The 23,309-nt window shown below is 36.1% G+C and overlaps 1 long non-coding RNA gene across 1 annotated transcript; it reads right to left on the reverse strand.

Annotated features, from left to right (window-relative positions):
• Positions 1 to 4,430: 4,430 nt before the first annotated feature.
• On the reverse strand, positions 4,431 to 23,123 carry LOC141423041 (uncharacterized). The gene is made up of 3 exons (XR_012447704.1): positions 22,822 to 23,123; positions 19,457 to 19,526; positions 4,431 to 4,539 (listed from the first exon to the last, which is right to left on the reverse strand). It is a non-coding gene; the product is annotated as an uncharacterized lncRNA (long non-coding RNA).
• Positions 23,124 to 23,309: the final 186 nt, after the last annotated feature.

Genomic DNA, 23,309 nt, shown 5'->3' on the forward strand with positions numbered 1-23,309 from the left:
GATAGTGTAAACTTCAAAACAGATTTAGAAAATTTAGAATAAAAATGAAAAATATCTCAGGAGTATTAATTTTCATATTAATTAGTTGATATGATAATAATACTTTTGATGTATTGAATTATTATTTGCTTTTTATGGTACTGGGAAACCAAACCACTGAACTATAGCTCCAGCCTTGGATATATTTAAATAAAATAAGCTATTAGCATTAATCTCATCTGTTTCTTCTTACTTTTTACAATATGGCTACCAATTTTTTAAATTACTTAGTGGCTTGTATTATATTTGTAGTGGACTGTGCCATCCTAGACATTGAGAGTAAGTGTCAATGTGTGCACAGAGTGAAAGAGGAAAATAAGAAAAGGGGAGAGGATGCAGGTGTGACTCTGCATACTCAACAAAATGTTTAATTATAAGTCATGGAAAATTTAGCCTGACATAAGTAAGAAAAATTTTACTAAAAATTAAACCTGGCTCCAAGAATCAAGCTTGGTGGCTGTACTGCCAGGTACACCATTTTTTGATATTTTGAAAATTGTGCTGGAGGAATGGGTCAAGTGGTAAGAGTGCCTGCCTAGTAAGCATGAAGCACTGAGTTCAATCCCCAGTGCTACCCCCTCCCCCCAAAAAGTGTTTAAAACCTGTTGAAACTATTCCAGGAATGGGGGAAGAGGGATAAAGGAGAAGGATGGAGGGGGTGAATTCAACTATGATATATTTTAAGAATTATTGTAAATGTCACAATGTACCCCCAGCACCATAAAAAAAAAGAAAAAGAAAGAAGGAAAGTTCTTATATCTTTATGTCAGAACATAGTAGCATAAATTAGAGCAATGTGCCCAAAGCTGGGAAGGAGAGCAGAAGTTGTGTCCTTAATGTTTGCATTTTAAGAAGGGGGGCTCTCAAGTCCTTGAGAAGACAGTTCTATGTGGTAGAAGAGCTTCATGTCAAAGGGGGAGAAAAAGAAAGTATAATTGCAAGCTTTCCATAAGAACCCCACTTAGAGGATGGCTCAGGTGCCTATCTCTCCCTTACCAGTTGGGACTGGAACAAGCAGTAACTCGCCTGACAGCCTTGAGCCTTTACTAAGGCAGGAATCTTAAGAAGTCTAAGGTCACTCTGCTCTGAGAATGTGTCCTTGACTCAAAGGTCATCCTGCTCTGGGAATGTGTCCTTGGCTCACTAGAGAGTATTTTGGTGTTTATTCAAGTCTTTCAGGGTAAGAGTTGGACAAAATCATTTCCACAGAGAACCTGCAATTTTTATAGGCCTAATGTGATGCCTGGTCAAAAAGAGGCCTCAGAGGAGCCTGTCTAAAGCTTGGTCAAGAAGTTGGTCTTTGTCACTTGTCATTTAGTTTTGAGAAATGCTGGGTAAGTCATCAAAACAAAAACCAAATGCTATCATTATACCAAAATGTTCACATACCTTCATTTCTTACTGATGCTGATAACGATGCCTAAAACAGTCATCATCCTTCTCTGTCTTAATACCTCCTTTTCACCTTCCCTGAGAAATCTTTCCTGACTTCCTTCCCTGTCCCTGGCCAAATTAGAAAACTTCACAGAGACATGAAACATAGCAAAGTGATTAGCACTACCACTGTCTCCTTAGTTCCTCATTGGTCATACTCCTAGCATCAAGAATTTTTCAGTAAGAGTAACTGAAATCTTACATTAATTCCCCAGTGTCTGGCATGGGGCCTGGAAAATAGTTAAGATCTCAGTTTTGGCTTCTACACAAATGACCTAGGGATTTCATGAAAGGAGGAAATGAGGGGTCAATTTTATAAAACAGGTTGGTGTCAGATTATAACATATGCATAATTTATCTCAGAGGCAATAAAATGTCACTGAAGGGTTTTGTACTATTTACTAGAAAGATTCATCTGGAATCAGTGTGTGTGATGCAAAAAAGGAATTAGACTTCAGCCTAATTGGTAGGCTATTGTAAAATGATGGATATGCAAGTAAAAGGGGATAGCCATGGCAATAAAGAGGAGAGCCAGATGCATGTGATAAAATTAATAAGACACCAGAATCTGATTGATTCTGGGGAAGTGGGGCAGAGAGGAGAGGAAGAATTATGTTCATTTGTCAAGTAACAAGATATAAACTGAGATGTCTTTGAAAAAAATTGTGCCAATGGTCATTTTCTTACTGTCCTAAGACCCTTTCCTCATCCTATTCATTCTTAGTTATTTTTCTAACTCAGGAAACATCACTAAAGAGCAGGATAAAAGGGTGGTGTACTCTTTGCTTCTAAACCAATGTTCTAGGACAGCAAAGATTTTGGAAGAATACTCAAAGAGTTATATCCTTCTCTCCATGAGAACTCCAGTGCCTAGTAAGTAAGAGTGTTTTGAATAGTATGCAAACAATTCATGGAGGAAAAGCAAAAGGGTTAAGTACATATGCAAGGAGAACTGGGATCTGACCCTCTCCCCAGGTATGTAGCTTGAGGAGAAAGAAGGTTGGAGAAAAGTGGGGTGCTCTAGATATACCACATCCACTCAGTACCCCACAATCAGGGTAGAAATACCACTGAGTATCTTTGTATAAGAAAGACATTGGGTTAATGGTTAAGACATGGCTTGGTGTGACACCAAAGGACAAAAAGACTGATGATAGCTCTGATCCTACCTTAAGCTTCCTAATAAGAAGTGAGAAAAGAAACTTTCCTACTTTCAGAAGCAGGGCTTAGAAGTTTCTTCAAACAGACTATTGAAGAACAAAGGGACTTGGACTTTTAACCTAGATGCAAGTTTGAATCCTTCAACTGGGGTTTTTACAACTGCAGACATTTCAGGAGGTAGCCTTTGAACACTGACAAATACCATGACCACAAAAGAGCAGACATCTTGTCAAAAATATACAAGGGAACTGGGCACTGGTGGCTTACACCTATAATTCTAGCTACTCAGGAGGCAGAGACCAGGAGGATCATAGTTAGAGAGACCCTATCTTGAAAAAAGAAATTACATCATTAGATGTGGCTCAATATGCAGGCCCTGAGTTCAAAGCCCAGGACCACAAAAAAAAAAAGAAAGAAAGAAAGGACAAGAAAAAAATGTACAAGGGAAGAGGAGAGAAAAGTAAAATCCAGAACTGACATGATTTTGAACTTGAAGTGACTTAAAAAGCATGACAAAGGTTAAATTCACTGGGAAATGGCTAGATTCACTTTTCTACCATCAGAGGAAATAATAGAATTTAATAATAGAAATTTAGTTCAGTTAAGGGACAAGAAAATGTTACCTTTTTTTAAATGTATGAAAATTATACTTCTAATAGGTATAAAAGAATTACTGCATTAATCAAAGGATTACAATCTCTCTTTGGGGAACTAAAATGTACATTTTTTTTAAAATATAAATCATTGATGGAAGTGATTAAAAATGAAACAACATGAGTTGCTACTTTTCTCATGCCTGTCCTGGACTCTGAAGCATGTTCTAATACTAATTTAATGCTGGGTTTGGTTCACCAAAGTGATTCACACCAATATTCTTCACTACAAGGCAGTTCAAAGATTTCCAGTTGGTCTAGAGGACTCACAAAAGATGTTTTAGTTATCGAAGTTGACCTGTCATTCAGGTAAACTCTATAGCAATCATTCTCAGATGAGGGACAGGGAAGAATGGCTTATTGCCCATGGGAGAATGAGCAATGACTGGAGATAGTTTTGACCGTCCCAACCATGGGTGTGTACTAGCAATTAGTCAGTGGAAGCAAGAAATGCCAATAATACTCCACAATGTACACACAGCCACCACAAAGAAGTATCACCTAGCCCAAAATGTCCACAATCCCGAGGTTGAAAATCCTGCTCTAAAGGTAAATTAGAAGACTGGTCGCTACTACTATTCTGGAAGAGAATCTTAAAGTTGAACCTACCGCTTTGGTCTACAGATATAAGAAATTTCACCATACACACGGGGTCCTTTGTTTTGAGAGGGCTTAGACAGAACCTCTAGAATTGTTACAAAAAACTTCTACTTAAAATGCTCTAGGTGGCAATACTGTTAAACTTCATTTTGGTTGTATTTAAGAGCAAGAAAAATAAAAATAATAATTGGCTTATCTGTTTTGAATTCTATATTATGAGTATTTAAATAGAGAGGTTAAAGGAAGGACAGAAAAAGAGAAAAGAAAGAAATCTGTGAAGAAATAAGATCAATTTTTATAATTTCTGTAATACTGGAAAACAAATTACAGATCATTTAGTAATATTAGCTTTAAAAACTGCAAATCTTAAATTCTATAATGGTCTTTAGTTTGTCTTAAGAAATATTTTAGCTTTTAGATAAAAAAGAAAGCACAAATTTGTTAAATGATTTCCTTTTTAAAACGTAGAATTCAATTAATAAACAGTCATTACACTCAACTTCAGTATCCTACCCTTAAATAGTGCTATACTTAAAACACTGACTAGGAACCTAATTACCATGATTTTACATGGGAAAATTACAGTACCGCATATGTCCACCACGAACTCAGAACCAATTTCCTGAAACGTGACTCCAATTCAATAAAACACCTACAAGAAAGTAACAAAGTATCATATTGGTATGTACAGTGATTAAAACGTCACTTCCTGATGGCCAACAAATTACTTTACATAGCAATAACCAGGTACCTGGTATACAGCAGAATACTGAACATCTCCTGACTGAAGACTCAAAAGCCTTTAAAGATATCAATATGTGACTCTGATGCAATAGAAGTCATTTTAAAAACTTTCTTACACATGGTTTTATTGAAAGCCTTTTACTGATTTTTCACTTTACCAGTAACTAATGGTTTTGTACACTTTTTTTCACATGCTTTTTGGGTATTTGTGTATCATCTTTTGTTAAATGTCAATTCAAGTATTTTGGCCATTTTTAAAAATTCAATTGCATACATGTTATTGACATAAAAATTGCCTATATATTTGGGGTACAAATTCTTTATCAAATATGTGCATTTTGGGGCTGAAGGTGTGGCTCAAATGGTACCAATCTTACCTAACAAGCATAAAGACCTAAGTTCAAACCTCAGTATTGAAAAAAAAAATCCAAATATATATATTGTGAATATTTTTCTCTAATTTGTTAGACTGTGTGTGTTGCTGGCACTAGAACCAAGGGCCTTGAACATGTCAGGCAAGTGGTCTACCACTGAGATACATCCTTGGCCTGCTTTTTATTTTATCACATAAAACTCTGAAGGAGCAGAAGCTTTTGATTAATTTGATCAAGTCAGTTGTTCCTTTCATGGCCAGAGATTTCTGTGTCTTGTTTAAGGAAACTTTTCCTACCTCAAGGTCACAGATATTTTCATAATTCTTTCTTCTAGAATTAAAAAAAAATACACTAGAATGACTACAAATAATGGCTGATAGCAACTAATACAAGCAAGGAATTAGTAAATTTAGCAAAGTGGTACAAGCATTGAAAAATTGCTTAATAATTCTTATTCTATAATGCTAAACATACACCTACTCTATGATTCAGCAATTTCATTCCAGGTATTTACCCCAAAAAAGTCAATAAATTTCCGTAAGAAACTTATGCAAAACTGCTTATAACAGCCATATACATAATTGCTTAAAACTGGAAATAGCACAACTGCTCCAAAATAGATAGAAGATAAATTGTAGTGTGATCATAAAACAATGAATGAAGTGCTTATATATACAATAGGATAGATTAAATCACAAAAATGATATTCTGAGCAAAAGAAGACATACCCAAAAGAGTACTGTTAGTCTGCTTTTGCCACTGTAACAAAACATCTGAGATAATCAACTTAAAGAGGAACAGTTTATTTTGGCTCACAATATTAGAGGTTTCAGTCCATGATCAGTTGGCCCTGTTGCTTTTGGGGTTGTGGTGAGGTAAAACATCATGGCTGACAGAAGCACATGGCAGGAAGTAAAAAAGGAGAGGAAAGGACAAGTGTCCCAGTATCCTGTCTGCTGCTAACACTAAACTCCATCCTTCTTTTGAGGGGCAGAGAGTGGCAGTGGAGCTTGAATTTGGGGCCTTCCTAGGCAAGCTCTCTACTACTTGAGCCACATCCCAGCCCTTTTTTGCCCACAATCCTCCTATTTATGCCTCCTATGTAACTGGGACAACAGACAGATGCAACCAGACAGACATAAGCACACTCAATTTTTTTTTGTTGAGATGGGGTCTCACCAATTTTTTGCCTGGTCTGGTCTTGAACTGCAATCCTCCCAATCTGCATGTACTTCCCTCTCCCCACCACACACACACACTAGCAGCTGGGATACAGAGATGAGCCACTGCACCTGGCCTTCATCTTCTTAAGGTTCCACCACCTCCCAGTGATACCACGTGCTGGTGAAAAAGCCTTAAACATGGACCTTTGGGAGATACTTACCCAAACTATGGCAAATACATACTATATGATTTGGTTTATATGAAGTTCAAAACAGGCAAAACTAATTAATATGGAAAAAAAATTCCAAAACTAGTTGTCTCAAGGTAGGTCCCAGGTAAGAACACAAAAAAATCTACTGAAGTGATGGAAATGCTTTGTATCCTGCTAATGATATGTTTTACATTGCTATTGACAATAGTGTGGCCTACACTTATTTTATTGGTGTATTAATTTGTTAAAATGTGAGCATTCATCACACATAAATTATACCTAAAACATACTATATTAAATTTCAGAGGTATAAGTTTGTCGTAAATGTTACCTCAACTGGGAGACATGTACACATTATAAAGTTCAGATATTAAAGTCACAATAATTCTGCAAGAAAAAAATCAGTAAACTCATAAAAATTCTGTTGGGGTGTGTGTGCTTGTTTCCTGTATGCCTAGAAAGATCTGTTTTCATCTCTACCCTTTTAGCTGCAAGTGCAGAATGAAGATTATTCATGGGAGGTTATTGGACTCTGAACCACATCATTTTAACTCAGTGGGAATCCCAACAGCGAGGCTATGTTCTCCACTATGTTTGATCTATTCTGTTGTGCAAGTTCCAAGAATTAATTCTTTCCCTACTTATAGTTATAAACACAAAATATGGTATAACAGGATTTTATTCATAGGATAATGAGACTGGAAATATTCTTTTTTTTATTCATATGTGCATACAATGTTTGGGTCATTTCTCCCCACTTCCACCACCCCCTCCTTTACCCCCCGCACTCCCCTCCCCCCCACCCCCTCGATACCCGGCAGAAACTATTTTGCCCTTATCTCTAATTTTGTAGAAGAGATAGTATAAGCAGTAATAAGAAGGACCAAGGGTTTTTGCTAATTGAGATAAGGATAGCTATACAGGGAGTTGACTCTCATTGATTTCCTGTGCATGTGTGTTACCTTCTAGGTTAATTCTTGATCTAACCTTTTATCTAGTTCTCCTCAATAGTTCTCCTATTGGCCTCAGTTGCTTTAAGGTATCTGCTTTAGTTTCTCTGCGTTGAGGGCAACAAATGCTATCTAGATTTTTAGGTGTCTTACCTATCCTCATACCTCCCTGTGTACTCTCGCTTTATCATGTGATCAAAGTCCAATCCCCTTGTTGTGTTTGCCCTTGATCTAATGTCCACAGATCAGGGAGAACATATGATTTTTGGACTTTTGGGCCAGGCTAACCTCACTCAGAATGATGTTCTCCAATTCCATCCATTTACCAGCACATTTGTTGGATAACATTTTGTTCTTCTTCATGGCTGCATAAAATTCCATTGTGTATAAATACCACATTTTCTTGATCCATCCGTCAGTAGTGGGGCATCTTGGCTGTTTCCATAACTTGGCTATTGTGAATAGTGCTGCAATAAACATGGGTGTGCAGGTGCCTCTGGAGTAACCTGTGTCACAGTCTTTTGGGTATATCCCCAAGAGTGGTATTGCTGGATCAAATGGTAGATCAATGTTTAGCTTTTTAAGTAGCATCCAAATTTTTTTCCAGAGTGGTTGTACTAGTTTACATTCCCACCAACAGTGTAAGAGGGTTCCTTTTTCCCCACATCCTCGCCAACACCTTTTGTTAGTGGTGTTGCTAATGATGGCTATTCTAACAGGGGTGAGGGGGAATCTTAGTGTGGTTTTAATTTGCATTTCCTTTATTGCTAGAGATGGTGAGCATTTTTTCTGTACTTTTGGCCATTTGAATTTCTTCTTTTGAGAAAGTTCTGTTTAGTTCACTTGCCCATTTCTTTATTGGTTTATTAGTTTTGGGAGAATTTAGTTTTTTAAGTTCCCTATATATTCTGGTTATCAGTCCTTTGTCTGATGTGTAGCTGGCAAATATTTTCTCCCACTCTGTGGGACCATTTCTTTTGATGAACAGAAGCTTTTTAGTTTTATGAGGTCCCATTTATCTATGCTATCTCTTAGTTACTGTGCTGCTGGGGTTTCGTTGAGAAAGTTCTTACCTATACCTACTAACTCCAGAGTATTTCCTACTCTTTCCTGTATCAACTTTAGAGTTTGTGTTCTGATGTTAAGATCCTTGATCCATTTTGAGTTAATATTGGGATAGGGTGATATACATGGATCTAGTTTCAGTTTTTTGCAGACTGCTAGCCAGTTTTCCCAGCAGTTTTTGTTGAAGAGGCTACTATTTCTCCATCATATATTTTTAGCACCTTTGTCAAAGACAAGTTGGTTATAGTTGTGTGGCTTCATATCTGGGTCCTCTATTCTGTTCCACTGGTCTTTATGTCTGTTTTTGTGCCAGTACCATGCTGTTTTTATTGTTATTGCTTTGTAACATAGTTTGAAGTCGGATATCATGATACCTCCAGCATTGTTCTTTTGACTGAGTATTGCCTTGGCTATTGGTGGTCTGTTGTGTTTCCATATAAATTTAACAGTAGATTTTTCAATCTCTTTGCTGAATGTCATTGGGATTTTGATGGGACTTGCATTAAACATGTAGATTAGTTTTGGGAGTATCGACACTTTTACTATGTTGATTCTACCAATCCATGAGCATGGGAGATCTCTCCACTTTCTATAGTCTTCCTCAATCTCTTTCTTCAGAAGTTTATAGTTTTTCTTGTAGAGGTCGTGATGTGAATCTTTTGTTAGGTTTACACCTAGGTATTTGATTTTTTTTGAGGCTATTGTAAATTGAATTGTTTTCATATATTCTCTCTCAGTTTGCTCATTATTAGTGTATAGAAATGCTAATGATTTTGGAAAATATTCTTATTAGCTATAAAATATCACCCACTCCATTTTCTCAAGGACTAGAGAAAATGTGTCAGTGATGGCAAGTTCTGCTAAGCCTCAGACCTAGTCTGTACAGAAGTGGAATAACTGTGGGTAAAGTATAAACAAAACCTTTTGTCCTTTGTGAACAAACTTGACCTTGAGTTAATTTTATAGCACTGTTTCCCTGGAAACCTGAAAAGGATAGGAAGGAGTGATACTACTTGGCAATAGTTCTTATGGTAAATTGCGTGGCAGGAGAGAACTATATATGAGCTATAAATACTGCTGGGAAACCATAGTTTGGACTCTTTGAGTGTGATGCTTCTTCTCACTGCTAGGCAGGCTCCTTGCAGGGACTCTGGGAGTGATGCCCCAAACATTGTAAGAGATAGAGTTTCCCACTGGAGACATGAGACTTTTAAATCATGATGCACCACATGTATGTGTCTTATCTTCTTGCACCTGAACTGTCAACTTGGAAAGCAGAGACTAGTTTCTTGACTGGTGAGGATTTCTGCAAGAAGTATTACTAAAGAGGGATGCTGCCCTCTGATAAACTGCATTGCATTTCCTGCCCATCCAATCCAATCTGAGGCCAAATGTGCCTACTGGAAGTTTTGTGTGTCAGAATTTTTTAGAGACCCCCTTAGGGCATTCCAGTGACTCAGTACACAATACAGAATACCTAATACAGAATGGTAGTGAATAAATGTGCCTTTCATGATTCATGGCACATTCATTGCTCTTGGAGTCAAGTTCATCTGTCAACATGGAGAAGTCACTCTAAGTCACTCTTCAATGTTACAATATAAAGTAGAGATGGCATCACCTCCTGTACAATAGCGGGACTGTCATGAACATAAGGAATACATGAAACATGATTTCTTCAGAAGAAAGGCCCTGTAAAAAACCCAAAATATGCTTAGGTACAGGCAAGGCTGCTAGTTTTATTTCCTCTAATACTTTCTAGTAATCTATTTCTTATTTTCCTCAAAAATATATACTTAAATGGATACTCCTAAAAATAATAGGCTTGCATGTGTTAAAAGTGAAAATTAAAATTTTTCCTGTATATCTAATTAACTACACCTAGCCATTATATATCACAAATCAAAAGGAAACAGTCAAATGGCATAAGAAGACTTGGTAATCAGTAGACAGGAATGAAGAATAGAAATGCAAAAATCATTCTCAAACAGAGAGAAGGAAATTAAGGATACTTAGACGTAAAGGTACTTAACACAAACTTTAAAAAATGCAAAATTAAGAGTTGCTCCTGAACAATTTTCATGGGCATATAAATCAATCTAGTTAAATCTATCAGAAATCAGGCTACTATTCTGAATTTTGTTGAGTTTTCTACATAGACTTTTTTTAGATAAATTTTTAATGAACCCAATATAAAAATTGGCCAGTGAACCTAATATTAAGTGATATACTTTTAAGAGTTTAATACTCTCCTTGTGCATGCATTTGTCATTTTAACTTAAATTATCAAAAAAGATCTGGGTAAATTCAACTTCCCTTCTAGTTCAAGGTATAATGCCACATATTCATTTGGCAGCTAGTATAATCATTTGCAGACATCGAACAGCTTTGAAAAAAAATGGTTCAATAAATCAATGACTAAATAGCTAGTCACAAGATAGAGCTGCAAGGCATTTTTTAAAAAACCACAAAATCACCATAGTTTTCCAGGTGATGAAATTGAAATGTTTAACAATCTGAAATTCAAATTTTTTTATACTTACATTTACCAAGAGTATGTAGAACCATGTTTAAACAGTTACAAATTAATCCACTCAGTAAGTTATATTCTCCAGGATGTTCAAGGGCCTGTAGGTGGTCACAGAGGAGAAAGAGACAAACTATACCACCCAGTTTATCCACCTGTGGAGAACCATAATGAAAACTTCCATCCAGAGAAGGCAAAAATGAGAAGTACCTCAGCCCACAGTACTAAAGGCAACCAGATAGACAGGGGTCCCCCAGTCCTTTGTGTTGAAGAAGTTTTTTGATTGCATCTTGTTTTTGCATTCTAGAAGGAATTCTTTTTTCTATTATTCTTCTTGCCCACTACTGAAAAGGGTTTGAGGAATTTGTTCCCCTTGGAGGCTGCATATATTTTGCATCTCAGTGTTAGTTCATAGAGCCAAATTGCCATTTGGGTTTTAGGCATGTAGATTTTTTATTTTTAATTTTTTTTATTTACTATAAATTAATATGAGGTGAATTCATTGTGGTAATTCCATATATATGCATAGTATTTCTTGAACTAGTTTACCCCCTCCAATATATTCCATATACATACTTCCATCCTCTTCACACCTCAGTGTCCTTTCCTTCCTCCTCCCCCTGTAGCAGGGAGGAGGACCAAAAGAGAAACAGACAGGCTGTGTTCTGATAATGAGGCAGGGGAAAGGGATGGCAAAGCAGAGAGATAAAACTTAAAAAACTGAAACATGAAGAAGGTCACATAGCACTGGGGGAATGAAGTTACATGCAGCCATATGTGGGTTGAGCTTTGCTTTTTGCTTCTGTAACCTGCTTGCAAGGGTATCTAAGGGGAGAACTCTTTGTTCTTGGAGCTTGGCCTTTGGACACAAGTCCACTGAGTCTGTTCTGGCACAATAAAATGTTGCTTCCTGCTAGACTGCCTCAGTGTCCTGCATTTCAGCTTGAGATTCCCACAACATTTCTTGGGGGCTCCTTGCCAGGATTGTGCACACGGTGGTTTGTCAACTCCCTTGTCTCCGGGGTGCATCCCCTGACTGCCGGGAGATCCCATCAGGCACCAAAGAACAGCTAGATTTGGAAGAGGGATTCATCCTCCCGGCAAGTCAGGGTGAAGCTCTCAGATGCACAAGGAACATGTGAGGTGCAGGAACCAAGGGGAGGAAAGCACCACTCATCAGAGCCTGGGTTCAAATGCAGACCTGCCTCAGGAGGCAGAAGGGGAGACTGATCACCTCCCAGTAACCACCTTTTGGGGTGAAGCCATGTCTCACATGTTCGGGGAGCAGGGCAAAAGTACTGTACTGTGTGAAAGTGTGTGCGACACCCCCAAGAGTTAGGGAGGTTGAGCTTTTCCCAGGAAATAGCTACAACCGGGTTAAGGGATGGATAACAAAAATTCAGTTCCAACAAGGGAGACTCACAAGAGAACAGATGCATCATCCACCATATCACTGGATAGCCCTCTGGGTATAATTTAAGTTTTTTTCTTTTTTTTGAGAATGTACTCTAGTTTTGTGTGTATGTATGTCAATTTGTTTAAAGAACTGGGCAAAATTTAATTTGGTCCTGGAATTCCAGCTCATCTTATGCGTTCTTAAGTTGACATTTTTTTCTGGCATACTTAATTTATAAAACTTATGTTTGTGTGTTTTTGTGTGTATGTGTAAGCATCTTCAAAATGGTTCTTAAACTGCTGTTATAAGGTTAACGTGATATTCAAGGTAACAAAAAAACAGGATGTTTATTTTAAAGATCTCTGTTATAAACTGCTTAAGCTTTTTACATATGAATATGTAAACATCTTGAGAATGGTTCTTATTATAAAGTAAATGTAAAAAATTATTACTCTGTTCTACTGCTACTTTTAAGAAAACAGGTTTTCAAATTTATTTCAATCAGGTCTCACTAGGATGCAGGCATTCAAGGGTTAACACTCTGGCACAAACCAGAGGAGGAAAAAAAAAGAAGAAAAAAGGGGGGCCACAGCTTACAACAGGAATCTTAAAGTTTGGGTAGTTAAAAATGACCTTAGCCTGCTTCATTCTGTCATAAATAATAATGATCTCCAGTTCCATCCATTTTCCTGCAAATGACATTCATCAGTTGTTGGTCACCTTGGCTGACTCCACAGTTTGGCTATTGTGAAGAGAGCTACAATAAACATAGTATGCAGGTATCTCTCTTGCATATTTTTATACTCCTTTGGATATGTGCCCCAAAAAGGATGGCAGAATTATAAGGTAGGTCTATTTTTAATTTTATAAGGAGCCTCCATACTGATTTCCATAGTGGTTGCACTAGTTTATCTTCCCACCAACAGTGTATGAGGGTTCCTTTCTCCCACATCCTCACCAGCATTTGTTCTTGTTGTCTTGATGATTCCAATCTGACTGGAATGGGATGGATTGTTAGTGTGGTTTTGATTTGCATTTCTTTTATGCCTGAGGATGTGAACATTGCTTCATGCATTTATTAGTCATTTGTACTTCTTCTTCTGAGAACTGTCTATGCCACTTGCCCACTTACTAATTGGATTATTTGTTCTTTAGTTTTTTTTAATGCTTTGCATATTCTGGATATTAATTCCTTATCTGTTGAATAACTGGCAAAGATTGTCTCCATTTTGTGAGTTGTCTTCATTCTGGTAACTGTTTCTTTTGATGTACAGAAATTTTTTAATTTGATGTAGTCCCATTTGTCAATTCTTGGTCTTATTTCCTGGACAACTGGAGTTCTGTTCAGAAAATAGTCACTTATGACAATATCTTCCAGAGTTTTCCCCATTTTTTTCCTGTAGTAGTTCCAAAGTTTCAGGTCTTATATTAAGATCTTTGATACATTTAGAGTTGATTTTTGTACAGGGTGAGTGATGGGTTTAGCTTCAGTCTTGTGCATATAGACATCCAAGTTTCTCAGTACACATATATTCTTTAACAATACAACTTCCTCTCCCCTGGGGAAGGGGTGAATGTACTCATTGTGTCTTGCTCAAAGAGAGGATAGGGTGAGCAGAAAGATACATGATGAAATTTGGTGAGCCATCCACTCACCACAATTCACTCTTTATACTTTTTTTTTCAGTGGTAGCAGGGCTTGAACTCAGGGCCTCACACTTGCAACACAGGCACTCTACCACTTAAGCCACTCCATCAGCCCTTTTTTGTGTTGGGTATTTTCAAGATAGGATCTCACAAACTATTTGTTTGTGATGGCCTTGAACCATAATCCTCCTGACAGCTGCCCCTCAAATAGCTAGGATTACAGGAATGGCTACATTTCCCAGTATCCCTTGCAGATTAATGTAATCTTTTGACTAAATGCTTAGCAACGAAATGTTCAGCAGTGTGATATGTGCCTGCCTTTTCAGCACTTGGAGTCTCTAAGAGAGATAAGCCTTCCCTCCTCACTGTTCTGCTTTCTGCCATCTGAACTTTGAACTTGTGTCTGCTTCCAGTGGCAAGGTTCTAGGTGATGGAAGACTCACAGGCTGACAGCAGCATGAGTTCTTAAATCAGCATAAGGAGGAGAGGTATACCAACCTGGAGCACCCATCTGGACTTTTTTGCTTTTTATTTATTTTTTTTTTTTTGTAGTAGCACCAGGGATAGTTGAACTCAGGGCTGTGTGCAAGCCACAGCCCCAGTCTCAGTCACTGATTTTCTAAGCCTGTGTTTCTAACAATTTACTCTGTGTTTCTAAAAATTTATTTACTCTAACACATAAATTTTACTAATACAGAAATTATCTTCTGTATGTTTAAGCTAGCAAAAACTATATAATTCACTTTAAAAAACTTTCTTTCAAAATAGCTAAAATATTTTTAAGTTGAAAGCCTACATTTTTCAGTTGTTTTGAAAAAAATACTATGGCAGAACCCTTCTTTTTAAACTTTAAACTCACTTTTAATTGATACATCAAACCATGAAATTGTACTTATTTACAGAGTACCACATGATGTTTTGATACATGTATAGATTTTATAATGTTAAAATCAAGTGAATTTATAATCTCCTCAAACATTTGTCATTTCTTCATGCTGAAAACATTCAAAATCCCTCCTTCTAGCTTTTCAAAATACATGCACATTATCATATCAATAGTCATTTTACTGTGCAATAGCCTACCAGAACTTATTACTCTTGTCTAACTGTAACTTAGAGAGAGGACTTAAACAAGGCATGAGATATATCTAAGGAGCTACTGACAGCATTAACATGCAAGATTTAGCAAAACATTAAGGAAAAAACAGAAAATAAAAGTTTGATTCACCAATATGATACTTAGACATTTTTACAGTGCTTTCATGGAATTGCAAAAATACCTTAATGCCATTAAAAACACCATTCTAAGCTGGACATGATGGCACAAACTTGTTATCCCAGCTATTTGGGAGGTGTGGGTAGGAGGACTGAAGTCTGAGGCTGAGCCTGCACAAAAAGCTTGAAACCCTATCTGAAAAACAACTAAAGCAAAAAAAAGGTTGGAGCACAGTTGAAGTGGTAGAGCACTTGCCTAGCAAGCAAACTCCATTCCAAATGTAATTACTTAACGCTTATCTCCTTTACAATGTGGTAAATTTCTCTACAGAGAGACTTTGGTTTGCTTTCTAGCATATAAATAATACCTTGCACAGTTTCTTATGCATATTTAATAAATATTTGTTGAATGAATAAACTGTTTTATTGAATGAAAGTATTTAAATTTTAAATTGATTTTAAATTTTTGTAAAAAGGTAAGAAGTTTAATAGAAATTCAAAACACGAAAAAGTTATGTTCTTTTTCACTTACCCTTAATGCCATCTTCTCTCATCCACAATTTTTTCTGAACTATAATGAAATCTTAAATTTTATATGTAACTTAATGGGCACACCAATAATAGTTAACTCTGAAATATGTTTGGATTTCAATTTCTAGCCTGAGTATTCCACATCCAGATATTTGATATTTATACAATGGAATATAAAAATAAACCTCTGGTAAAATATTAAGAAATAGATCCTCTCCTAGCTTCAGACATCAATCCTAAACTTTCCTTTTATCACCTTGAATTTAACAGTGAGAATTGTACACATTACTAAAGACTGGATTTAGTTCACAGTGAAAAAAAGAATCAATAGCTTGGTAGTTAACTCCCAATCTTCTTTCAGAAATGCCAACACAGAATTTATCCACAGACTAGAAATAGGATTGGTTTGTTCTGCTTATACAACAGAACAATGGATCAGCAGACAGCTTACCCATAATGTCAGCATTACTAAAACTATAGACGGTAAATCCCTCTAATGCAAATATTTGTATCCCAAGCTTTCCAAGGGATGCTTGCCAAAGCTTAAGAAAAGTCATAATTTTAAGAGTGATATTTTCTTTAACATTAAGGATTCCAACATAGCAGCAATTGACTCCCTGGGAAGAATCCTGAAAGGATTAGACTTTTAGAAAATGGATCAACAAAACTGAAATAAGCCTGCCACACTGTTCAATTTGAGTGGAAATTAAAAAGAATTCTAAAGCAAATAGCTATTGCTTTCTTGCTTATTAAAAGTGCAAAATGGTTTAAGTAGGCATTTTAACCTCAAATATATTCTTTAAGCTGGCATTGAACCTAAGATTGAAAATTAAGTCTTTAGTCTTCATTAACCAATTTTAATTTTTAATATGTGATTCATTTACTTATACATTAATTCAAAAACTATTTATTGAGCACTGCAGCAGAGATTACTTTTTCCTCCTTTAGCAATCATGTTCTTCCTCTTTTAAAAAGCTCTGATTTTTAACTGGACACATGGAAACCTGGAATAAAGTACTGACCCTCAAGTCTCCCTTTCAGCTAGGATCTTAAGGCAACCAGAAAAGTTATGTAGCTGTTTCTGAATTCCTTAAGAAAGAAAAAAAAGCTAGTATGTATTCTTTACCCTATCTTCCCAGCTTGCCCCCACCCACCACTGTCTGGAATGCAGTTCTAATGACAGCACCTACTTCTTATACAGAAAAATGAAACCTACATCCTGTAAGATGGCAGAGCAGAAAACTAGAAGCAAAATGCATGCTTGAGGATCTTATGGACCAGAGCCACCATATCTGCCCAATACCTGCATCTAGACTTGATGCAAGAGAAAACTCAAGTCCTGTTTTTCTAAGTCACTGGAACATGGTTTTCTTTTTCTTTTTTTTTTTTTTTTATTACTTGCAGTACAAACTAATGATGCAAACACAAATTGTAAGATATTAAATAAATATTAGGGGAAACACAAGTGAGTGATTCAGAGTTCCTGCAGACAGCCAGATTAAAATTTATTAATGAACACTGATGTATAAAGAGCACCAGTAAAGATTACGACAGTTTTTTCCCACTTATGTTTCAAACCAATTCCCTTCCTTTGGGGAAAGTCTTCTTCCACACCATAAAGTTAAATTTTAATCCTTATACCCCCATTCCTCTGCCAACTTCAGTTATTTAGGGAGGAGGGCAGAGGTGGGAATATAAGGAAACTAGCCAATTAACGAAGTAGCCATAGTAATTAGTTCAAAGATAAGCATATGAAATGTTGCCATTCAGAATCCCCTATCACTGTAGCTATCTCAGTAATACGTTGCATAATAAACAACCCACAACTCAGTGCTTCAATAGCAAAAGCATGTGGTAGCTCTGTAGATCAACTGGACCAACCTAGCTTTAGGCTGCAGGTTGAATCCTGGTCTGCTCTACATGGCTCCCATGTTTCCTGAAGCAGCAAATACCTTGGTGAAGTTCTTCTCTAGATGTGACAGGAGCAAAAGAATTCAAACTAAACCACACAAGCACATTTAAGGTGATATGCTTATTAATATCCCATTGAGACAAATGAGTATATCCTATCTACTACAGTGATCTATGAGGACACATGACAGTGTAAAGGGACGAAGAAGTGGAAATAATAATGCAATTGATTTTGCATACATCTTGAGTTTCCAGTACCTTTAGAGTCATGGAGCCAGAAGAGTATAAGGCTGGAAATATGGTCTCCAAGGAAAGCTTTTTCTTCCTGGCAGAAATGAAAAGTGTAGCTTCCCCTACCCACTTTTCCCATGTGTTCCATTCCTATCTTCTTTCCTCGAACAAAATATGTTGCTAAAGTATAGAATAGCCACTCTACAGGAAAGCCAGGACAAGTACAGAGAAAAAGGAGTCTTGACAATGACAACTGCCAACAGTCAGCTCTGCTTATCTTGTTCTGTGAAACAAATAAACCCTTATTTGATTCAGACACTGTAAATCTGGTGTTCTGTTTCTTGCACCTGAAGAATTCTTAGTTGATTTAAACCCAAAGTCAAGGTGATGTCTATTTTAGCTCAAGAACTAATTACAGAAGTTATCTTTGTATATCACCTTACACTTTATAATACATTTTGTACACTTGATTAAGTTACTAGATTAGAAAGGGTTGTAATTAAAAATAATATCCTTGACTGATAAATAAATGAGATTTATTAAATAAAACAGTAAATTGGGAGTCCATTTGTGTCTACCTAAATATTAAATACAAAATAGATTTATGTATTAATGTTAGGAGAAAGGTAAAAGCCATCTGAACTTTTTGAGAAGAGGATATTATCTGCATTTGTTTCAGAATGGACTGAAAAACTAGATAAAAGATCCACTGACATAATAGCAAGGGATTCCAGCCAGGATGGAGTGAAGGGGTACCAGAGTAGCTCTTAAAAGGAAACTGGCCAAAATACATAAAATGCCTGTTTTCAGACATTGGAACACAGGTCAGACAAACATTTGATTCTTAACAAATGAGATGAGTCTTATGACTGCCTTGGTTTCATGCTTGGAGGTATTTTCTGATCATAGCTCAGATAAGGAAACCCAAGCAAAGTTGCACCGGGAAGAACAAAAATGGGTTTGGAGAGTATTAGGTAGCTGGAATTTGCAATAAACAGCGTGCTAGAAGGGAAGAATTATACATAAAAAGTGTCTCAGAATACTAGTAAGTCTCTGGCTGAATACTAAGATGCACACTTGTAGGGTAAAACTCTAATTGACTGGGCAAAAATTAAACACCAGAGAAAGAACAGTTACTGGGAACGATAACTAAGCTTCTGCAAGAACATGAGCCATTTGAGTTTTATTCAGCTAGAGTATGGAATCTTTACTGAATATCTGTGGCATTCAACAGAAAGTTCAAAAAGCCACTCCTTAAGGATAAATCTAAAATATCCTTACAACAAAGCAATAGACTAGACGTTTACAAACTAAGTTTAAAAACAAGTCCCAACAGGATCAAGCTGTTCACTATGAGAGTAACAGCCTTCCAAACAAGTTCTAATCCTCTTTAAAAATTCATATATTCCATGTGTTAATTTTATAATGCTGCCATAGCTTAGCAAATTAACACAAATTTAATGGCCTAAACAACATGCACTTTGTTTACATATGTATGTATGTATTTATTTATTTATTTTTGTGCAGGGAGCCAGTCCAGGGCCTTGTGCATGCTAGGCAATCACTCTACCACCGAGCTACATGCCAGCCAACACCCACTTACCATCTTCTGGTTCTGAGGTAAGAAGTCCAGGACAGTGTGGTTCAGTTGAATCCTCTAGAATCTCACAAGGCTGAAATTAAGGTGTCATAGGTTATTACAATGCGTTTCTCAACTGATTGAGATTGTTGACTGAATTTAGTTCCTAACAGTTTTAGGACTAAGGCCTCCCTTTCCTTGCTGGCTGTCAGTCAGCAGGAGGCCAATCTTTGTTCCTTGTATAACTTGGATCAAATCCTTCTAATGCTTCCTGTCGTTTTGACTTCTTCTTTTGCTGTCTCTCTAACTTTAGATGGAAAAACATTTCAACTATTAAGTGCTTAAATGATTACACTGGACTTTTCCTCAACAATCCAGGATAATCTACCTATCTTAAAGTCTATAACCGTAATTACATCTGCAAAAGTCCCTTTTGCTACATTAAAAACATTTTTATATGGCTGAGGACATAACTTAGTTGTAGAGTGATTGCCTTGAAAGCGAAAGGTCCTGGGTTCAAACCCCCAGCACTGAAAAATAATAAGAACCAGAAATAGAAGCATATATAGAATTCAGAGATTAGGGCATGGATATCTCTTGGGAGCTACTGTGCTAACCACACCCAACAGTGTCACATTTACAATGCTATCATCCATTCAAATGTACCAGATAAGCAGCAGGAAGATAGGACTAATACTCTGGAGGAAAAACAAATTCATTCATAGAAACAGGTAGTAATAACAGAGCTGAAGACTCTGTCATTTCAAAATAGCAATTTTAAATAGATTCCATGCTTTAATTAAAAAAATGAAGACACTGAGGAAATAAAAGTTAACAAAGTAGAGTTCTATTGTTGAAAGTATAATAACTGAAGTAAAATTTTCATTGAACATGTCTAAGATTAGACACTTCAGAAAAAAAGTATAGAGAGGAAATGCTGAAAGATAGAATACAAAACCTAAGCAATCTCTGGGATGACCCCAGTTAATGTAATATATGTATATGTATATACCTGCAATCACAGAGTTAAGCATAATTTCTAAATTTGGTGAAAAGTGTTGACCCTTATCCAAGAAGCCCAACAAACCTCAAGCCAGATAAACAAAAGAAACAGAACCAAGACAAATCATAATCAAATTAGCAATAACAATGATAAAGAGAACATGTTTAGGCAGACAAAGAAAAAAGATGTATTCAAGGGAAAAAGTTGAAAAGTACTAGATGACTTCTCATCAGAAATAGTGCAGGACTAAAGAACATGAGATAACTTCTTTATAAGGCTAAAAAACCTTTGTAGTCCTAAAATTCTATATTTAGACAAAGTAACCCTCAAAAATGAAGGCGCATAAAGACATTTTCAGACAAGCAGAAGATGAAAGAAATTATTACTAGCAGAACTACGTGACAAGAAATGATAAAGGAAGCTCTTCGGTAAAGCAAAATGATGCCAGGTCCATCTGAATATACACAAAGGAATAAAGAACACTAGAAGTAGTAATATGTGAATAAATAGACAGGAAATTCTATTCTCTTTTTAAATTTATTTGAAACATAGTAAAGGGAAAATAATATATTTGGAGTCTGACATATAGAAATTAAAACATTTGACAGTAATAAGTGGACAGAGGGCAGAAAATAAAGTATTATTAAAAGTTTCTTGAACTTTACATGACGTGGTATAATAGTATTGCAGGTAGACTATTTTAAGTTAAAAGTAGACCTAAAAACCCTAGGACAATCCAAAAATAAGCAAATACATACATATATATGTAACTACATATATAAAATAAATACAATAGGTATAATGAGGAGACAAAACAATAAAAAGAAAATAACCCTTAATGAATCTAAAGAAGGCATTAAAAAAGAGGAAGGAACAATAATATATAGAGTATTTGGAAAACAAATAGTTAGATGGTAGACTTAAACTGAGCCATTTTAATAGTTAGACTAAATGCAAGTGGATTAATCAAATCAGTTAAAAGACAGATTGTCAGGCTGGATTTAAAAAGCTGCACACAACTATGTTTTCAAAAGAAAATATATATCTTAATATAAAGACACATTGGGAGTAATACAAAAAAATGAAAGTGAAACATACATATGCAAACACTGATCATAAGAACACAGGACTGTCTATATTTACAACCAATAGAAGTAGATCTCAGCAGACAGAATATTACCAAATATTTTTTAGTGACAAAGGGTCAATTCATTGTGAAGATATTGACAATCCTCAATGCATAAATTGGTAAAACCACTTTGCAAATTAATTTGACAGTTTCTTTAAAGCTAAACATACACTAAGTTGGGAATGTGCTTCAGTGGTAGAGTGCTTGTTTAGCATACACAAGGGTCTGGGTTTGAGCCCCACCATCACAATAAATACATAAACATGTTTTCCATGACCCAGCACTTTCATTCTTAGTAATTTACTCAAGGGAAAAAAAGCATGTAAGTACACATAAAGGCCTGTACATGAATGCTCAACAAAGCTAGAATCTAAGCTTTATGATAAACACTCAATTTTTCATCAACAAGTAAATGGACAAACAAATTGTAGAATATCGTTTGGCAATTAAAAGGAAGCACTGTTGCAAAAAATCATTATGAATCACAAAACCACACTGAATGAAAGTAGACAATTACAGAAAAACACATACAGTATAGTTTCATGTGTATGGAGTTCTAGAACAGATAAAACTAAACTTTAGTAATTTAAATTAGATAGCATGCTGGGGAAACTTGACTGTGAAGGAGCAGAAAGTAATACTGGGGTTGTGGAAATGTTCTCTATTTTTATTGGGGTAGTAGTTACAAAAGTGTATACTTTTGTCAAAAGTCATAAAACTCTTTCAAAGTGGGAAATTTTTATTTCTGTAAAACATATCTTGATTTTAAAAGGAAGAGAATGTTTGAAGGAAAGCAAGTAAACAGTATAAAATGGAAAAAAGATAATTAGAATTGAAAATAACATTTTCCAATATATGGCAATTATTGGTGATTTTAGAAAACTTTAATGGAATCACTTTTTAAAAAAAAATACTTTTATTGAAAAGATTAATGGACTCCAGAATGCAAGACATTTTAGTCATATTTACCTACAATGAGAAATTCAAGTAGAAAAAGTACGGACTTCTCTATTTCACTTGGTGCATCTCAAACTTTATAGATTCTGATGTAGGAAATTTTGATTAGGACCAGAGATTCTGTATTTATAAAAGACTCTCAGTTGAGGTCCATGTTGTGGATTCATGGACTGCACTTTTAAGTAGCATGGCAGAGACCACTTTTCTGAGGCACTGATGACTTACTTCAAATGTCAGTTTGGTCCATAAGTTTCCAAGATCTAAGGAATCCATTCCTCCCATCAGTTCAAGAGTACTTACATGTAGAAGGACAACCCAGCACTCTTTCTATATGTGAATGTGAAACGTGAAGACGCTGATGAGACTGCGGGAAATAACTGTACTGTCATGTAAGTAACCTTGAGTTCAAATCCCAGCTCTTTTTCTAACCAACTGTGATAAAGGGTTAGTCACTAGTAGGCTGTAAACCAACTGTGATAAAGGGTTAGTCACTAGTAGGCTGTAGAACCGGAATACAGTTTCTCCTTCCTAGGCTTTTGCGAAGATTACAACAGAAAATGCAAGTGAAAGCATAGCATGAACTATAAGCAGAAAGAAACAAAGTCTTACTCTATCAAGCAGTGTAAGAAAGGGGCGGGGCCTAAAATGACAGGCCGGGCTTGGAGATTATCCCCAGAGGGTGCGCTAGGAATGTACCATATTATGGAGGAGGGGAGTACCATTAAGAAACCCATCTGTAAGGGGGGAAAAGTCTGCATTTAAAATTATGCCCAAACCAGAACACGAGA

The sequence above is a fragment of the Castor canadensis genome, chromosome 5, assembly GCF_047511655.1.
Source record: "Castor canadensis chromosome 5, mCasCan1.hap1v2, whole genome shotgun sequence".
Taxonomy (NCBI): Eukaryota; Metazoa; Chordata; class Mammalia; order Rodentia; family Castoridae; genus Castor; species Castor canadensis.